Source organism: Python bivittatus, unplaced genomic scaffold, assembly GCF_059951505.1.
Source record: "Python bivittatus isolate LINGU-HERP-01145 unplaced genomic scaffold, Pbiv_v1 ctg000690_np1212, whole genome shotgun sequence".
In the NCBI taxonomy this organism is placed as follows: Eukaryota; Metazoa; Chordata; class Lepidosauria; order Squamata; family Pythonidae; genus Python; species Python bivittatus.
The window spans coordinates 17,612,365-17,632,398 of NW_028277096.1; the positions used below are offsets into that span (position 1 = coordinate 17,612,365).

Consider the following 20,034-nt stretch of genomic DNA (forward strand, 5'->3'; position numbering starts at 1 on the left):
TACAACCACTCATTCAGTAACCATTCAGAATTACAACAGTGCTGAACGAGGGGACTTACGACTAGTCTGCAAAGTTGCAGCCATCACAGTGTCCCCACAGTCATGTGTTCACAACCAGGCACTTGGGCTCATGATTACAACATTGCAGTGAGCCATGGTCACATGATCATCATTTGTGACCTTCCCTGCTAGCTTACCACAAGCAAAGTCAATGGGGGAAGCCATCAGGGAAGGTCACAAGTTACTCCCATAAGTCACTCCCACCGCTTTTTCTCTCAAGGAGCCCCACTACACAGTACGAGATCCCAGGGATCTTGTACTCCATAGCACTCCCACACCTACCCTCTGTAGCGCGTGCCCACCTGCAACACCCCACTGCCCACCCGTGGCCCCCACCGGCCCACCCACACACTCCAGTGGCTGGCCACAGCCCTTGCTGGCCCATCCCAGTGCCCAACCGCAGCCCTTGCTGGCCTGCCCATGCTCTCTAGTGCCTGCCTACAGCACCCCCTGTGCCACCTGCATATCCCCCATTCTCCTTGCCTGGGACTCCCACCTCTTTCCACTTAACGAACTGCGCAGTCCTGGGGTTATGACACAACCAGGGCTGCTGGGATTGCCGTCACTAAGTGATGCTGTCACGTGACATTGCGCTTTACAACTGTATCACTTAGCGACAGCAATCCTGGTCCCAATTGCTATTGTAACCTGAAGACTATCTGTAAGGGAGGCAAGAACATATCTGTTGTCATAAAACTTTTTACAGCCAAATACATCTCCCAGATGATATATGACTGTTGAGTGTATGCAAACTGCAGCTTTCTGTTTAGAAACTAGAATAATCCCACTGGAATCTAGGGTCTGCATATGTCAGCTTAATGTCTGGCTCAAACTTCACTTTTCCAGCAATCCCGTGGCCACCATGATCCTTCTAGACCCATCCTTTTTCTTCTTTTTGAAGAACCAGAACACAGAATTATCTGTGCCAGTGCAGCTTTACATATCAAGCTCTCCTGGCTGTGTGGCTATCAAGCTGAAGCCACAATCCGCCAGTGGGTATCTGGTCAATCTCTCCAGGTAGAGATGTGATTGGTGATGAAGGCAATCAATCCTGGCAAAATATAAAGCAAATTGTCTATTCAGTATTAACCAGCCAATCCCACTGTGGAGCCCTCTCCTTAGCACCCTTTAATATCTTGCCCTCCACAGTACTTTAAGGAAGGTATAACAATGCCCATTTGCAGATTTGCAGAGGAAATCTGACCCTGTGATGTGGAAGAATTTAAGGCTCTAGCCCACATATTCCTTCAGCATTCTTCCTACAGCAACTTGTGCCCTACCCTCATAACTCTGCTTGTACAAAAATTCTACCTGTTTTTAGGATGATTTAATTTGCTTTTTAATGTTAGACTGGAATCCTAACATTTCCAGGAGAGTTCCAAAATTTATTTTTTTTATGTAGGAAAACACTTTGCTAATGTTAGGATGTCATAAATACATACTATTTTCTTATTTCTTTCTATTCTGTTTTATGTTTTTAGGTCTTTCATTTACACATTACTGGTCATTGATCACAATAAAGTTATATATATATTCACAAAGTAGTTTTATAATTAATCAATTAGTTTTAAGTATTTGGATCTATTAGGATTCTGCTGTTTGTATTTGTAGTGTTTCATAGTTTGAACCATTTTATTTACAGTATTTCTATTAATCATCTAGAAATGGTCTATGTATCTACATTTGAGCTTTGTTATCTTTTCTACAAAAATTGTATAAATAGCTGGTCATGACCGTAATTATGATACTACAATATAAAGACTGGATTCCAGGTCTCCATCTGCCATAAACATTCTTGCATAAAATTGAGGAGGTCCTCTTTGTTCTTTTGTCCATGTTAACCTTTAAGTTGCATACTTTAAATCTTAAATTTGGGGTCCCACTTTCAGCCCAAGCATGCATTTTCAGACCTTTGATCTCTTCCTTCTTCTTTATGGTCTAACTGAGTGGTAGTCCTGCTGATGTTCATAAAGGCTTAGGCTAAGTTGCAACCCAATGGCAGATCTTGTCACAGAATTGTAGTGCTTTAAACAATTCTTGAAATATATAGATGGAAGATACTACCCAAGAGCTGAATTGCACAGCAGCCTTTTCCAACCTGGGGTCTACCAGCCTGCTGGATAAAAGTCATAGTGTGGCACATCTGGAAGGAGCCAGATTGGGTAAGACATGAAAGACTTACACATGTAAGTGGTCTTCCAAGTCTCAGCCCAGCCATCTTACCCAAGATGGTTTAAGCTAGAGATCTTTGCAAATACAGACATTGCTCAAGAAGTATTTGGTTACACCAAATCCTTAAACTGTAAATACGGTACAGCGAATTATCTATATAAGTAAGATTCCTTTGTTGTCCTTATGCTGTGGGCCTAGAAAATTGATACAAGGATGTCTTGGCCAACTTGTTTTAAGCACTGACATTAATTAAATTTTGGAATTTATTAGCACAAGAGGTAGTGCTAGCTACCAGCTTGGCTGGCTTTCAAAAAAGGTTGGATCAATTCAAGGGGTTCAGAGGCTATTAGCCTTGATGGCAATGGGACTACCTCTGAAGGCCATCTACTGGGAGATTAGTGGGCTTCCTGGTAGAGTTGGTTGGCCACTGTGAGATCCGATCTCTGGGTCCAATCCAGCAGGGCACTGTTTATGTTCTTATGTTATTATTTTGTGAGGGTTCTTAAATAACAGGGAAGAACCAGCCTGATACCATATTTTCTAGGTGGTTTTAGATTCTGGGTTCCCTTAAGAAGGTTGGTTGGAAAACTAACAAACTTAAAACCAGAACAATTTCTTCTGGAACCTTACACTGATCAATGGTAATTTGGAAAAGTCCATTACTGGAATATCTTTGAGTACCTTGTGGGATATGCAGCTATACAATTTCCATTTGTCTTTTTCAGTCATGCGAAGCATTTTCTTCTTCCTTAAAGCACCAACCCTCCTACACAATGATTTATAATTGTCCACCATTATGGCAGTCAAGTTCTGACCCCAACTACAGCTGTTTCAGTGGATTCTATTGTGGGTAAAATACATCAGCTTTTAATCACTTTTTTTCCCCTTAATTCAAAAGCCAGGGCACTTGACAAATCATTTCCTGCATAATTAGTGGACAGCCCTGGAGTGCAGACTTAAGTATGATATAAGTAAATCTTTAATGATGTAGTCACTAACTTTTAATAGCCATTTCAATCAGTGGAATTATTCTCAATGGGCAAACACTCCTCCTATGCAATCTGCTCTGACTTGCAGGGTGCCTCATTTCACTCACTCCACGTTTCTGAATAGCCCTGTGACTAAAAAGACCAAAAATCACTATATGAGTTTTACTCTTAGTAAGCTCTGGAAAAACTAGCTGACATAACTTATGTTTTTTCCATGATGGAACAATGCTGAACAGTCTGCCCTGCATCACTCCCTACAGGTAGCTGTTTTCCATTGGTCATCCCAAGAAATTCTAATTTAAATCAGCCTCCCTGAATCCTATCCCCTAGCACATTGTATAACTCCCATCACAGCAACAAGTATAGCTGCTGGCCAACCTAGATAGAGTTTATAGTTAGAAATGGTTTTCCAATACTTCTTCTGTTGGACTACTGTTGCTTTCCAGCCCAGACAATATCTGTAGCCTTCCATCTCAGAATGGTACCTAACTTGCCTGAAGCCATTTAAACTACAAGGCAAGTAGAGATGTAGGTAGATAAAACAGATTATGTAGGAGAATCATAGGGTAGGAAGGGACCATGGAGGTCTTCTGGTCCAACCCCATGCCTAGGGCAGGAATCCTCAGACCATCCCAGTGAAATGGCTTGAAAACCTCCAGTAATGGAGCACCCATGACTTCAGGAAGCAGGCTGTTCCATTGCTTAATAGCTGTCACAGTCAGGAAGTTCCTCCTCCTCTTGAGTTTGGATCTTCTTCTGTAAAGCTTCCACTCATTGATTCTCTTTCACCCGTCTTACCCTTGGGTACTCTGGAGAATGAACCCACACCCTCTGATCTGTGATCTCTTCTCATATTGGAAGATTGCTAACATGTGTCCCCTCAACCTTCTCTTCTTTAGGCTACATATCCAAATCCCTCAACTGCTCTTCATAAGGTTTGGCCTCCAAGCCCCTCCCCATTTGGTTGCTCTTCTCTGCACTCTTCTTCAATGTCCTTTCTTTATTGTGGTGACCAGAACTGGACAGTATTTCAGGTGCAGTCTGACCAGTGCAATATAAAGTGGTACTAACCCTTCCCGTGATCTTGACGCTATGCCTCTGGTGACACAGCCCAAACTGCATTGGCTGTTTTGACAGCTGTGGCGCATTGCTGTCTCATGCTTAATCTGTGGACTACTAAGATACCCAGATTTTTCTTGCAAGTACTACTGCTAAGCCAAAAACCACCTATCTTCTACCTGTGCATCTGTTTTTTTCCTGCCTAAGTGCAGAACCTTACGTTTCTCATCATTGAACAACATTTTGTTGGATAGGGCCCAGTGCTCAAGTCTGTCAAGATTCTTTTGAATCTTGAGCTTGTCTTCTGGGATATTAAAAATCCCCCCCCCACCCTTCAGCTTTGTGTCACCTGCAGATTTTATGAGCATCCCTTCTATTCCCTCATATAAGTCATTTATAAAGATTTTGAAAAATACTAGACCCAGGACAGAACCCCGAGGTACCCCACTTCATACCTCCCTCCGTGTGGACATGGACCCATTAAGGACCATACGTTGGCTACAGTTGTTCACCCAACTGTGCATCCATCTGGTAATGGGACTATTCATCCCACGTTATTCTGGTTTAAGAGGGAGTCTGTGTCTACTTTATCAAATGCCTTACTGAAGTCTAAGTACATTACATCCACAGCATTCCTTTGGTTCACTAATCTAGTCACTTTGTCAGAGTTATTCCTCTTCATTTCAGTCTTGCTAGAGTGAACATATGGGATGGCTTCTCTCATGACATTGCTATACAGATTAAGCAGATCGACGGTAGGCTCCTGAGAACTGCACTTAACATTTAGGAACAGCCTAAGGACCAGAGTGGGAAGACTGATGATACAAATGAAGTGGCTTTAGATTGTTGTTTTTGTTTTTCTGAAATTTGGGGAAGAAGTTTTGAGTTTTTGGCTTTTTGTACTGGAAAATACTCTATGTACCCAAAAGTCCAGCCCAAAGCATTAAATACTTCTAAAAGTGATTGATTGCTGGTTATTTTTTCCCATTTTTCACACTAGTGCAGCAATTTTAGAGCTTTAATTGAAGCCATTGTTATTCACTACCTTTTATTACACTACTCCATGATTTTCTTTCACCTTATGATTCAGGAGAGTCACCCTCACTTACTAGCTTTCTGATGGTTGGTTTTGAGATTGTTTTGGCCCTTTAGTACTTTGGCCCCAAAACTGTTCTCAAGCAGGACATCTTTTGTATGTAAAATCTCAGACCAAACAAAACAAAACCCTATAAGAACCATCTCTGAAGTCTCTTTGAAATTGGATCTTGTATTTCTGTGGTTATGGGGAAAAAGTTCCTAGATAGTAGAACTGTGGCTACAAATTGTTTGTTAATATTTTTACTGGGATTTTTAATTATTTTTATTTCAGAGACATTATAGCAGGCTTTATTCAGCCCCTTTCCTCTAATTAGAGGTAGCAGAGCACCTATCCCCTGTTGGTGGCCTAGAGGACTCCCCTCAATCCTGTGCCCCCTATTCAGGTTAGACTGCCAATCCTATCACCTCCAGCCAGTGTAGTCATGGGGTTTGTAGCCAAATCCTGTCATCTCCATAGTTTTGTAATCTAACATTTCTGGAAAGTGCTAGGTTGTAGGAGATTGGTCTATTAGTAATAACTTCTGCTAGAAGGAGGGAGAAAATGCTCATCTTCTAGTAGCGCCCCCCCCCCCAAAAAAGAAGCTTAAGAGCTAAGGTGAACTCTGATGGTCAAGGCCCATCTGTCCATTTTGTTCTCTAGAATAGATGACCAGACACCTCTTTGAAAGCCCACCAGCAAATCTCAAAGAGAATGGTGTCCTCTTCTTTCTTCCTATCTCATTTTATTCAGAGGGTGCGGGGTGGTTTGTTTGTTTGATGTTTTCAAGTCAGTGTTGACTCCTGGCAACTGCCTGGACAAGTCCCTGCAGGTTTCTTGGCAAGGTTTCTTGGCAAGTGATTTGCCCTTGCCTTCTTCCCAGGGCTGAGAGAGAGTGACTGGCCCAAGGTCACCCAGCTGGTTTCATGCCTGAGCGAAGCTAGAATTCACGGTCTCCCAGTTTCTAACCTGGTGCTTTAACCACTTCACCAAACTGCCTCTCATTCAGAGACTCTAATCCCAGAGAATGCAACTAGCTCTTGAGCATTTGATATTCTGGATAACTAGTCCCTTGGATTTTTATTTGAGAATTAGCCCAGTTTAGGGAAGCTAGCAAGTTGATCTTGTTTGTGCCCTTTTTAATTAGAGGGAGAGTTTCCTTTCCTATAATTGATTGCCATTAGATAGGGTATTCATCTTTCATTGCACACTTCCACTTTTTATCACACTCACTTTTGTAACACCTGTATAAGACCTCTCTCACTTGCAGCAGCTTGTCCCAATGCTTCTTTTGGAGAGCTGAAGCAGAAACTTTCAAATCTATCTGTTTTTCTTTTGAAATGTGCCAAATCATTATCCTCCTTGACTGTGAAAACCACACAGGGAAATTTATATTGAAAAGGAGTGTGTGTGTGTTTGATTGTATATATGTTTACACAGAAAATTCAATGCACTGCAGTCCTATGGAAAGCCATCCCCTGACAATGAGTATTGGAACTTAATATAACACAAAACAAAGTCTTCGCTTTATTTTAAGTTGCCCTTTTTTCTGCTATTGCACAAAAGGGTTCCATTTAAAATATAACAGGAATGATAGCCAGTTAATGGGTTACAGTGGGAGGCCAGAATTTCAGTTACCATAGCAATGGAATTCGGTTCATTTGTTTTGTAGATGAATAATTACTACGCAATTAGAGTAGGCTAAAAATAAAGGGCTCTTTCTTCCCAGTCCCTCATTAATATTAATAAAAGGCCTGTCCAGGCTGTGGTAAACAATTAATGCAAATCTGGTCACCAATGGTAATAAAGTAGCAATAGACATATTTTTGCAAAATGTGGAGTGAAAAACTAAAATGGTTTATTTTGTGGCTTGTGATAAATAGCAGAACTTATTCTGTGTTGGCTCATTACTTTGCTTTTAATATAAATGTAGCTGAAAATAGAAAGAGTCTGGATGTCAAAGGCATGTTAGATCCCAACCTGAGTTACTCGGTGCTTTTGTTTAGAATTTAAAGCAAAGCCTGCGAGATCTTGCAAAATAGGAATAGACAAGAATCAACACTAAACATTTATGTATACATAGAAAGGGATTGATTTTGGAGTAGAAGGGAAGAATCTAGGCAGCCTGAGATATTTACAAAAGTAGTTTGAACAGAAGCTGAAATCCGGTTCACTCTAATGAAGTACTATTTCTTTTGCACAACTGTTCCTTCACCTCCTTACAGTCCTGCCAGAGATATTTCTTGCTGTTGAATACACTTGAGGCAAAAAAGATGTTTGCTATCTAGCTTCTGTTGGGGAAGCTATTGTCAGTTCGGCTGAGTTCAGGACTTTAGGCAAGACTTAAAAGTTAAGAGCACTTGAGGAAAGATGTACATTGGGGAATATGTCAGCCCTTTGAGGTAGACCAGAAAACAGACACCATAAGAACTACTGGAATTCCACTTTATTGATATAGGCTATTATAACAGAAAGTTGGAAGCCTGTCAGCGTTTCTCCTCCCCCCCCCCCTTATATTAAAAAGTGTCAAGGTGTGGCAGTCATAAGTTTCTCACATCTTCCTGTTTTTTCCAAGCTAAGTTCATGTTTTTCCAACTGTTGCCACATATTTTCTTCAAGGCCATCTCTGTACATCTTTACATAATGGAACTGGAGGAAGTACAATACAGGTGAAGAGTAAGACAAAGTAACAGAAAGGGCCAAACCGCCAAGAAACAGGACTAATTAGTGACAGCTCTGAAGAAAACTGTCAGCTCATAAAATCGAAGTACTACTCTCTTGAAGCAAGTGTGGAAATAGAAGAAACAATAGAAAAGATAGTAATATGATCTGGCAGTTGAAAGAAATAATACAGATATCCAAAAAAGATTCCCTTCAGTCAAGCTCAACTCCTGGTGACATGGACACATCCATATGTTTTCTAGGCAACAGTATATAAGTGATTTGATCCTGTCACCTTCCAGAAGCTTTTTCAAGCTGTTCCCAGTTTAGCCAACAGCCCTGGGGTTCCCTGGTTGTCTCCCATTCAAGTGCTAACCAGGTATCAACCTGCTTAGTATTTTTGAAATCAGTTATTTAGTTGCTGCACCCACATTGAACAAAAGGAGCAGTCCTGGGTTGAAAAGTGGGACCAAGAAGGAAAAAATGAGTGGTAGACGTAGAGCAGAACTGTTTTATTAAAGTTATATTCTTTAAAGAGAGTTAGTTTGGTGTAGTGGTGAAGGCATCAGGCTAGAAACCAGGAGACTACAAGTTCTAGTTCCACCTTAGGCACAAAGCCATCTGGATGATCTTGGGCCAGTCACTCTCTCTCAGCCCTAGGAAGGAGGCAAAGGCAAACTACTTTTGAAAACCTTACCAGGAAAACTGCAGGGACTACAATAGTCCAGGTAGTCACCAGGAGTGAACACTGACTTGAAAGAATATATGTATGTATGTATGTATGTATGTATGTATGTATGTATGTATAAAAACCATACATGGACGAGACAAGAGAACCTGGAATTGATGGAATGCTATTACAACAGTAGACCTAATGAGAGGGGTATATGAGACATATGAGGGAACTATGGATGGACAGAAGACCTACATCCATAAGTAAGACCTACTTAGAAACAGCTAGTTACCCAATGCTTCAATATAGTGAAGAGGAAGCTGCTCTCACAACTTGAGATAGGCCAACTACACATTATATCCTGGACTCAAGAAGACCCAGAAGAACAACTGGATGTGCAGCCAACACCTGAAGCTGGAATGTCACTGCCACCCCCTCCATTACAGAGCACAGCAGCTGATATGAGGCATACAATCATGGAGAAGCTAGCTACAGTCAACTCTCGAGACTGATTACCAAGGCTCAATGGAGAAGTACCATCAGATAGTATGCTAGAAGATGCCAGTAGAGCCCTCACGACAATCTCTACTACCACCATAACTCAAACTAATGAACTGGTATACGCTACAGCTGCTGTAATCCTGGAGATGCTTGGTTACATGATCAAGAAGAACAGCAGTGCATATCCCCCTTGGAAAATGAGGTTTGGAGGCTAAGATCAAGGCAATTTGGAGAGAAGTTAGCCGGTGGAACTACAGAAGGGTGTCGAGATTAAGACTCAGCTACTGAAAAAATACAAGGGCCTGACTTCATCTGAAGCCCTAGAGACTGCTAAACAAAGGCTCACAGCACTGGCTGCCAGGCTAAGGAGATACACTAGAGAAGCAGAGGCCAAGAAGATAAATGCCCTGTTCTCCAAAGAATCATCCAAGGTGTACTCCCAACTGCAGTGCAATGACACAGTAACAGCAGAGCCACCAACGGCAGAAACTGAACAGTGCTGGAAGAAAATATGGGAGAAACAGAAAACACATAACACTAGTACAAAGTGGCTGCAGGACCTGAGAGCAGACCACAGCAATCTCCCAGAACAGGAACTAGTCACCATCACAGTAGCAGACATCCAACAGCATGTCAAGAACATGAAGAGCTGGACAGCACCTGGCCTGAACATGATCCATACCTATTGGCTAAAGAAACTAACAGCAGGACATGAACACCTAGCAGCATAAATGAACCAGCTGCTAGTAGCAGGCTCCTACCCAGATTGGCTAACACAAGGAAAGACAGTGCTGATCGTGAAAGACCCCTACAAGGGAACAGCACCATGCAACTACCGGCCAAAAACCTGCCTCCCCACAACATGGAAAGTCCTATCAGGCATCATAGCCATTAAGCTACAGGATCATATGGGCCAGTACATGAGCACAGCTCAGCAGGGCATTGGAAACAACACCAGAGGTTCAAAGCACCAGTTGCTCATAGGTAAAGCAGTCACTCAAGACTCAAGGTCTAGACAGACCAATCTGAGCACAGCCTGGATTGACTACAGGAAAGCCTACGACTCAATGCCACAAACATGGATCTGTGAATGCCTGGTGCTGTACAAAGTCAACAGGACACTAAGGACCATCCCCAAGAACTCAATGGGACTGTGGGAGACAACACTGGAAGTCAACTCAAGACAGCTTGCACAAGTGGCTATCAAGTGTGGCATATACCAAGGTGATGCACTGTCCCTGCTGTTGTTCTGCATAGGCTTGAAGCCCCTCAGACAATCACAAGGACTGGATATGGATACAAGTTCAAGAGTGAAACCACCATCAGCCACTTCCTCTACATGGATGACATCAATCTGTATGCTAAGAGTGAGCAAGACATCGACTCGCTGATCCACCTGACACGGATCTACAGTGAGGACACTGGGGTGTCATTCAGACTGGAGAAATGTGGCCAGATGGTAGTAAAGAGAGGGAAGGTAGTTAAGACTGATGGGGTGGAACTACAGCAGGCCACATAGCAGACATACAGACTAGCTACAACTACCTTGGTATTCCACAGTCACATGGGAACCATGATGAGAAGGCAAGGAAGATAGCAACATCCAAATACCACCAAAGAATAAGAAGAGCCAGCTCAATGGGAAGAACAAGATCCAGGCCATCAACACATATGCCCTCCCAGTCAGATACCCTGCCGGTATAGTGAGCTGGCCAAAGAAGGACACAGAGGCTGCCGATGTGAAGACCCGGAACTTCCTCACAACGTACGGAGGTTTCCACCCCAAGTCCAACATCCAGAGACTGTACACCAGCTGAAAAGAGGCGGATGGGATCTGGTGAGTGTCAAAGCCGCTGTCCTGGACAAACCCCAGAGGATCCAGGAGTACATGAGTAAGATGGCACCCAAAGATGAGCTGCTGAGAGAATGCCTGAGGCAGCAGCAGACATGGGAGGAAGTTCAAGCAGAGGAAGTGCCATGACAAGACAAGACCCTGCATGGAATGTACCATCAACAGATAGCTGAGGTGGCTGACATTGGGAAATCCTATCAGTGGCTGGAAAGAGCTGGACTAAAAGGCAGCACCGAGGCACTGATTGTAGCAGCACAAGAACAGGCACTAAGCACCAGATCCATAGAAGGAGGGGTCTACCACACTAGACAGGACCCAAGGTGCAGGCTGTGCAGAGAGGCCTCAGAGACAGTCCAACGCATAGGGGTAGGGTGTAAGATGCAGGCAGAAACAACATATACTGAACAGCACAACCAAGTAGCTGGCATTGTGTACAGGAACATCTGCGCAGTATATGGGCTAGACCCTCCCAAGCCAAGATGGGAGATTCCACAAAAGGTTGTGGAGAATATCGTGACTAAGATCCTGTGCATCTTCCAGATCCAGACAGACAGGCAGGCAGGTATTGGCCAATCAACTAGACATCGTGGTAGTAGACAAGGACCAGAAGACAGTGGTGTTGATAGATGTAGTGGTGCCAAGTGACATCAACCTCAGGAAGAAGAAGTATGAGAAGCTGGAGAAGTACCAGGGCCTGATGGAGGAACTAGAGAAGATGTGGAAAGTAAAGGCTAAAGTGGTCCCAATGGTGGTAGGAGCACTTGGAGGTGTGACTCAAAGCTGGGAGAGGGGCTCCAACAGATCCCAGGAATGACATCAGAGCTCTCTGTCCAGATGAGTGCAGGGCTAGGAACAGAAGATACTGCACAGAGCCCTCAAACTCCCAGGCCTTTGGTAGAGGACCCAAGATTGAGGAAGACACATACCACCCATAGAAGTGAGAGGGGAATTTTTTTATATATACAGGTAGTCCCCAGTTTAAGAATGATTCTGTTCCCAAGGTCTGTCCTTAAATCAAATTTGTATGTAAGCCAGAATAGTATTATTGTATAATATTGTATACATAGAATTGTGTAATGAACTCAAACCATTGTCTGTTTAACTCGAATTTTGCCATAATAGTCTCCATTCTTAACTATGGGTCATTGGTAACCTGGGAGTTCTTAATCAGGGGCTACCTGTATATATACGTTTCAAGAGGACTGTAATTGCTGAGAAAGAAGGACTGGAGCAGAGGCTCCTGTGGGACCTGAGGGGTTTTACATTATTAGGCAGAAGTGCCATGGCTTTCTGATGTTGCTGCAGCTGAAACCTCTAAAGCAGGGGTGGGCAACTTACATGTGGCCCTTGAGTCAATTTCAGAGTTCCTTTACATGCATAAAAATGGTTCAGACTCTCAGTAAGAGGTTTCTTCCCTGCAGATTGTTCCTGGGAGAGACAGAAGATGGTGACAGAGATTATTCCAAGGGGAATGTGATCCTTAGCAGGAAAAGAAAACCCTGTCCAGTTCACTTGAAAGAGGACAAGGGAGAGTAAAACATGCAGGGCTGAATGTCTGAACTTGATTTCCCAGGTGCTTCATACAGTGATTCCTAAGTGTTAAGATGGCAGGTGGCTTGAACAACTACAATACAGGTTAGGATTGAATCTGATCAGTTGTGATGTAGATACCATGGCAATTTTAAAAAACCAGAAGAAACTGTGTTTTTCTCTGATTGTGTGCTTTTGGTTGGATAACATGGCCCTGGGCAGTGCAGCAGTATTAAACAAGTTCCATTCTGTTATTTGCCATTGTTTGCGCTATTCATCTTAGATAAAAGCACTGGATTTTATGTTGTGCTTGAGCTATTTGGGGCAGTTTCATGGTTTGCCCTTGAGGATGTGGATAAGTACCTGTAACTGTTTGCCCCATTTCTTGCCTAGTAGATCCCTCCCTGGCTTGGCAGATAAGGGCCTCAAGAACTCAAGAATTCTGCCAGTGATTTCTGAGATTATTAGTACCTTTCTTTGGCAGATGGTGGTAAGGCTTTTACAAAACTATTGTTGGAGCAGACCATCTTGCACAACTTTTGGCTTATGCCCACCAATCCCTCTCTAGCTGGTAGAGAGGGCAGTGGTTCTGCAGTTCCAGGAATTGTGAGAGAACATGAATTATCTAGATCATTTCCAGTCTCAATTGACATTTGGCTCTTGCACAGAGACAACCTTGTTCACTCTGAGGGATACTCTGTACTGGAAAAGAGATAAGGGAACTGTGATTTTGTTGATACTCCTGGATCTCTCAGTGACTTTTGATACTATTGACCATACTATCACTTTGGGAGATTTGAGAAAGCAGAGGATTGGAGGTGTCATGTTGCAATAGTTTCACTCCTATCTTTGGAGGAAAAGGTGGCACTGGGATTTGTCTTGTAGAATCCAGTATATCTCCCATGTTATTTAACGTCTATATAAATCTACTGGAAAGAATCATCTGCAGCTTTGAAGCTAATTGTCATCAGTTATTTTCTTGAGAGTATTTCAAAAACCTCTGTATGTGCTTGGGTGTGAGATGTAATATGAAATAACAAGTTGGGCAAGGTAGAGTAGTTACAAAGTACAATGTTTACAGAAGTTATGCCACATCTGGATGGGGCTGTGATTTCCTTAAGGGTCAAGTTCACAGCTTGGAGGTTCTGCTGGATCAGTCAGTGTTGCTAGACAGCTACATTACATCAGTGGCAAGGAGGGACTTTTACCAACTTTAGCTGATGTACCAGTTGTGCCTGTTCCTGAAGGAGTGAGATCTTGTGTCAGTGATGCACACAGTGCTAACCTGAAGGAGGTTAAGAGGTGCATCTCCTGAAAATAATCCATAAACTACAATTGGAGCAGAGTGCAAGAGCACATTTGGTGAGTGATGCGTCCAGGAGTACCACCTCATCTCTGTGTTGAAATGGCTGTGCTGGTTACCAGCTGCATTCCAGGTACAATATGAGGTGCTATGTATAAATCCTTACACAGCTTGAGCCTAGATTACTTGTACCTACTCCTGTTAGTTTGTGCTCTTCAGCCTTTAACATCCTAACCCTAACATCAACACAGCTAATTCTGCTGTGGAACAACTTGCCATTGGAGTTGAGGCTGACTTTGTGACAGTTTAGGAGGGGGATAAAACATTTCTTTTTACTCAAGAATTTTCAGATATTTTTATGCTGCTACTTTTAATCAATTGACATTTATCACACATGGAAGTTTGCAAATTGCCCAGAGTCAAAAAATAGAAGTGGGCAACATATACATCTTAAAACAAAGTAATTAATTTTAAAAAACCTGTTTAAATTCAACTAGAGGTTTCTCTTCTCCCTTCACCCATACACACCGACTTATATCCCCATTATTATTCTATCTATTTTGCTATTTACATTTTTTGCAATGTGATTGTGGCTTTCTAGATAAATATAAAGAACGTCCTCTGTGTTGAGGGTTCTGAAAGATGATTCTTCCCAGGGCAATTAATGGAACGTTGTAACCTTCTGCTCACATAACAAAAACAGAGTATTATCAGAGATGGTTTTAGTCTGGTCAGGAAGGATACAGAGGCCCTCTCTGACCAGTAATGAATGCTTTTTGTGCCAGGCTCCTGCTTCCTTCTACTGCAATGATGAGATTTTTTTGTTAACAGGTGGGACCTCTAGAAAATAAGGATGATCACAATAACAACCACCACCTAATTCCTTTGAGGACCCTTGATGGTGATAAACAACCTTGCAAGAATCAGCTGCCATATTTTGTAGCACAGTGACCTAATATCTGGGAAGAATTTTCTTAGAAGCAGTTTTCATCTCTCCTCAGGAAGTCCATTTCACAGTTTTTATCCCCATTGCATGGCATCAGTTCATTCCCAATAAACTCTATGCTAATTGGTAATTATGGATGTTGGAATCTAACATGTTGGAGATCATCAAATTGCAGGAAAATGATCTACTGTTATTGCCATACTGTTTTGCAATTTCCGGCTTCTGTCTTAATGTAAACATAAGTGTTCTCCATCATTTCAGAGTGATAGCACAGAGTTTGGAGATGATACTTGCTATCCTCCAAAACTACTTGCCAAAAAATGTATTACAGCCTTTGTAAGGTTGACATTTGTTTGTTGTTAAGGATGTCATTAGAAGCAGGAGAGGGCAGAGACTACCTTGCTTGGCTAATTACTGCCATGCACAAAGACCACTTTGAACTTCAAGGACACACAGCTATTAGCACTTACATCAAAAATGGATTAAACTTTCCTGCTTTTATAATGATTAAAGATGAACCCCTCAAGTGGAAAATCTTTTGTCAAAAGCTGCAAGAAAGATTGGCTCCTTGATTGCTGTTTCTCTTGGCAAAATTTGGTCCAACCTTCAGTGTGAAGGGATTGACTTCCTGTGAGAATGTCATTGTGCTACATTTCTGATATGGAGAATTTCATAAATATTGGTTTCGTGTAAAACATCATTATTGTGATGAGAAATATATTTATTTGCCATCATGAGCAATTGCAAGCCCTAGAAAACTATTTTGATTGATTTTAGTTGCTTTTTTTAAAAAAATCTGTGCACATCAAGTATTTTGTGGATGTGTCCCCAATCACTTGTTAGCACTCCTTTATCAGTTGCTCAAATTGAAATTTTGCTAAAGCAGCTATTAAAGAGACAGTTATTGCTAGCATTAGCAATAACTGCATCTTTAATAATTGCTTTAGAAGAACTCTTGTGACCTGGCTTAACAATGCAACATTTCTTTTACACTCTCTCTGCAGCAAAATTGCTTTATCTTAGTAGAGCTTTGGAGTAATGCCAGATGCTATTTATTTTATGACAAATTAGCTAAGAATAATTTATCACCATAATAAATGCTGATCCAACTTCAGAGAACCATACAAGGAAGAATCATGGTCTGGTAATTAACTCCTTTTTTCTCTACCAGATTGTCATTCTAGACTCTGAGCCAAACATTGGTAGACCCCTGTAGATGGAACTTGACAGACTGTAATATGAGCTTTTTGTCCATTTCTACAATTCATCATCCTGTAATTTGTGCAAAATATTTTTAACACACAGTTGTCCTGCAAAGATCTGTAACAAAATACAGTCCTTTCTGACCTGAATCTTCATTCAATCAGTCATATCTCCAAAATATGCTCTCTGTCAGATTCCCATGATCTTGAATTCAGTCTCCATAAATGCTCCTCTGTTCCTCCAATGTCATCATCCCCAAAACAGAACCTGAGCAGCTCTCTGAGGGGCTTAGCTGTTCAAAAACTTAAGATGAAAAGTAGAAAGTAAACTAAGATGCTTTTGAACAGTCCCAGTTGTTTCACTTGTGGATCTCCTTCAATTTCACCTCAGGAGTGAAATGAAGACAGAACATTTCTGCAGGTGTAAATGAATGCTACTTACAGTAATCTTGGCTTTAAATTATTCTAACACATTTTAATGCTGACATGCAGAATGATGTATGATGATGCATATTTATAGATTTTTTTTCCTGCCCTGTTTACAGGGAGCTTATAATGTTGCTCACAAGCAGGCCAAAGACTTGAGGGGTGAGGTGGCTCAGTTCCGTGAGTTCATCATTTGAATTAAGACATCATAGATGATATACACCCCTCTTCAACTCTGTTAGCAACCCATGATATCCTCAAAGAACAGTGTCAGAGCTTCTTCAGCAAGAAAGTGAAGGAAGTCTAGAGACATGAGAGTGGCAGCCAGTGGAAAAGGCATCACATGATTTCTAGGATCAGCAAAATACTGACTTGTAGTCTTCATTTAGCAACTGCCTCGAATAGCAACCATTTGCAAATATGACAGTAATAAACAATAATAAAAAATTATTTTCCAACCAATGCCCAACAACAAAACCCTTCAGTTTGAAACTGGTTAAGGTCTGGTCAGTTTCATGCAGCAGCTGCAAGTCTGCCTAAGGGTTCTAATCAGCTAATTAAGGTCACAGAGCTGAGCTTGTTAACTTGCCTTAGCACTTTTTAGGGAAGTGCTGTGCTGGGGAGAAAAGCAGCTCAGGAAGAGATAACTTGTTTAAGCAATCTGTCTGTCCTGCAAGGGGGAAAAAACAAGTGAGGCATAGGACACTGTATGAGAGAACTTTATGAGGCAGCAACAACCAGTGATCTTTGCAGCATCTCTCTGTCAGTCATGTGTTCACTTAGTGACCATTTCACTTAACAACTGAGTCATTGGAACCAATTGCAGAAACTAAATGAGACTACCTGTATTTTGGTAGCATGGCTTAAACTGATTTTTATTTTCTCCTCCAGCTGAATAACTTGGGTGACTGGCCTACAGGGCTCTTGAAATGGCCCAGTTCTTCTTGACCACCAAAGGCACAAGAGTTTTGGTGGTTTTTTGCCCAGATGCTTCAGTGTTTCTTACATTCTATTTGCTTTGTGTTCGATTTTTCCAGCTTTATTGCTTTGAATAAATCTTGGAACAATTTAGTTCCACCTTTGCACTGCACCTGTACATTTGCAACCAAATTGCAAGGAAAGCGAAGAGCAGCCGCTGATCTTTGAAGTCTAAAAGTTGGGGAAGGCAACAGCAGGCTTCCCATTTGCTTGTCTACCCAGCATTACATGTGCTGAGTGTCAGAGCTCCTTGTTCAACATAGTCTCCCTGATGTACACATTACAGCATGCAACTTCTGTCTCCACTTTCATCTGTATCGGCAGCATTAAATATTATTATATCATTTACTCTCTTGAGCAAGAAGATGTTGTTTGGCAGCTTGTTCTATGAATTTTTCATAAAGATAAAAAGCAGCCTAATCTTATGAGCTTTAACTCTCAGTAGCAGTAATGGCTTTGATTTAAAGCGTTTTGTCTTAATGATAGTTATATTGAAAATTTCCTGCTGCTTTCAAGCACACATGGCTATTATCATAAACACTGATGGTGCAAAGGCTGCCAAATTGCATCTGGTTGCTTATGGCAAGTGAGGGGAGAGAATCTGTCAGCAGGTTGTCAGTGTGATCTTCCTTTCCAAAAGCATTACAGCCATATGGGGTTTTCCTCAACCTTGCTCTGTCCTCCAGCAGTGGCCCATGGGCTTCACATTCCTTCTTTTGAGCAAATGGTTTGCACATATTATATATGTGTATGTTTCCATAGTTGGCTGGGAAGGGGAAACTACTAAAAGGAGACACCAGAGGAAACTGGGATGCAGACAGTGAAAATTGCATATAGATAATGGCTAACAAAATAGTTAACTTGTTGGGCAGATACTGGGCAGACTGGGCAGAATTTCAGGTTGTGTCTGTGCAACCTTTGCAAAATGTTTGTTAATCTTAAAGGGTTTGCTTATGCTGAGATCAGTCCAGGCTAAGATTGGAACACCCACTTTTTAAGTGTCCCCTGGAGGTCCCTAGAAGTAGGCTATAGATATAAACAGTTCCCCAGTAGAGACAATTATTTTCATCCATCTGGGCAGACATATCCCATGTGACTGCATGATCTGGAAAAAGTAATTTACAGGCAATTTGGGGGTCCCAACAGCTAATGTAATTGAAAAGAGAAATAGTTGAGTTCCAATCTTTGTCAATTCTTTCAGGAACATAAGGCAGCACCAAAATATTACTTGATATAAAAGCTGGCATGGAAATAAATTCTACACCAGTTAATTCTGCCTGAAATGTACTTATGGGGGGTGGAAATCATTTATTTTCTCATTGAATATTCTTAGTATATGTGTGGAGAAACATTCAGAAGAGGCAAAATATCTGTACACGTGTTTGGGATCTAAATAACTACTTACGAGACTTTTTACAAACTATAATGCCAATACATCCTTTGATATGGTACAACATGGATCCAGAAAAAGAGAAGAAAATAGAAATGCTTCAGTAGCACAGTTACATGAGAGCAGAAAGGAAGTACTATTCCAAAGGTTAAAAAATAGTCAAGTTATCCCCCCAAAAAATCTGTTACTTATTTTTCCCTCTTCAGATCTTCCCTGGATTATCATTTGTTTATTTATTTATTTCCTTACTTCAACTTTAGAGCCACATGACTGGGCAGCCAACTATATAAAAACAACACAAATACAACAAAAGAAATAGAAATACTGTAGGGGAAATGGCAAATCCAGACAACTACATCAGAACATATATGACATTTGACAAACATATCGAACAAGGGGTTCCATCCACCCTATCCCAAGGCCAGAACTTTAATGCCTTTCAGAACACCACAGGGTGGGAACATATGGGTCTCAGGGGGACCTTATTCCAGAGGGCAAGAGTCAGTCCTGACCAGCTTATGAAATCAATTCCACAGGAAAGCTAAAACAACTTTTATTGAGATTAGCTATAATAACAGTATAGTGAATAAGGGAGGCATCTGTCTGAACTGCTTTCTAACATTTTCTGGACTTAAAAATGCATTGGTCCTTTTTGCCTAGGCAACAGAGCCTACATACCCTCGATCAAAGTCATCTTCCTTACTCTCTACCCCAGGCACTATAACAGAGAAGGCACATTTCCTGGGTTCAAAAAGATGACATGACACTGTTTGATCGAGGGGACCCAGAACATACTCATTCTGTTGGCTCTTACCTTCCAGGTAGAAACCATGGGAGATAGTCCTTCAGATAACCTGGCCCTATGTCATGAAGGACTTTATAGGTGATGACCAGCATCTTGAATATTGACAATACTGGACCCTAACAGATGACCTCACTCAGTGGTTACATGTAGATATTAAACAGGAGGGTTTTGAACTGCTGGGGAATCCTCTGCTGATTGCAAGAGCAATAGCAGTGTGAATTTTTTCCATCCAAGTGGTAGATAATCTGCCATTCTTCTTTACCACAAATTTACTTAAACTGAAGGAATAAATAGCCTGTTTCATTAAAATGTATGCACAAGTATGTTATACAAGCCTATTTGAGAATTATTGTTCTTCAAAAAGTAAGATGCTCCCATCTTAAGATGTACCATTTTGAGTCTAAGTTAAAGT

The 20,034-nt window shown here is 41.5% G+C and overlaps 1 protein-coding gene across 10 annotated transcripts in view; it reads left to right on the forward strand.

Moving 5' to 3' along the window:
* Positions 1–20,034, forward strand: part of MSI2 (musashi RNA binding protein 2) — a 509,931-nt gene that overhangs the window by 457,841 nt on the left and 32,056 nt on the right. The window lies entirely within an intron of this gene.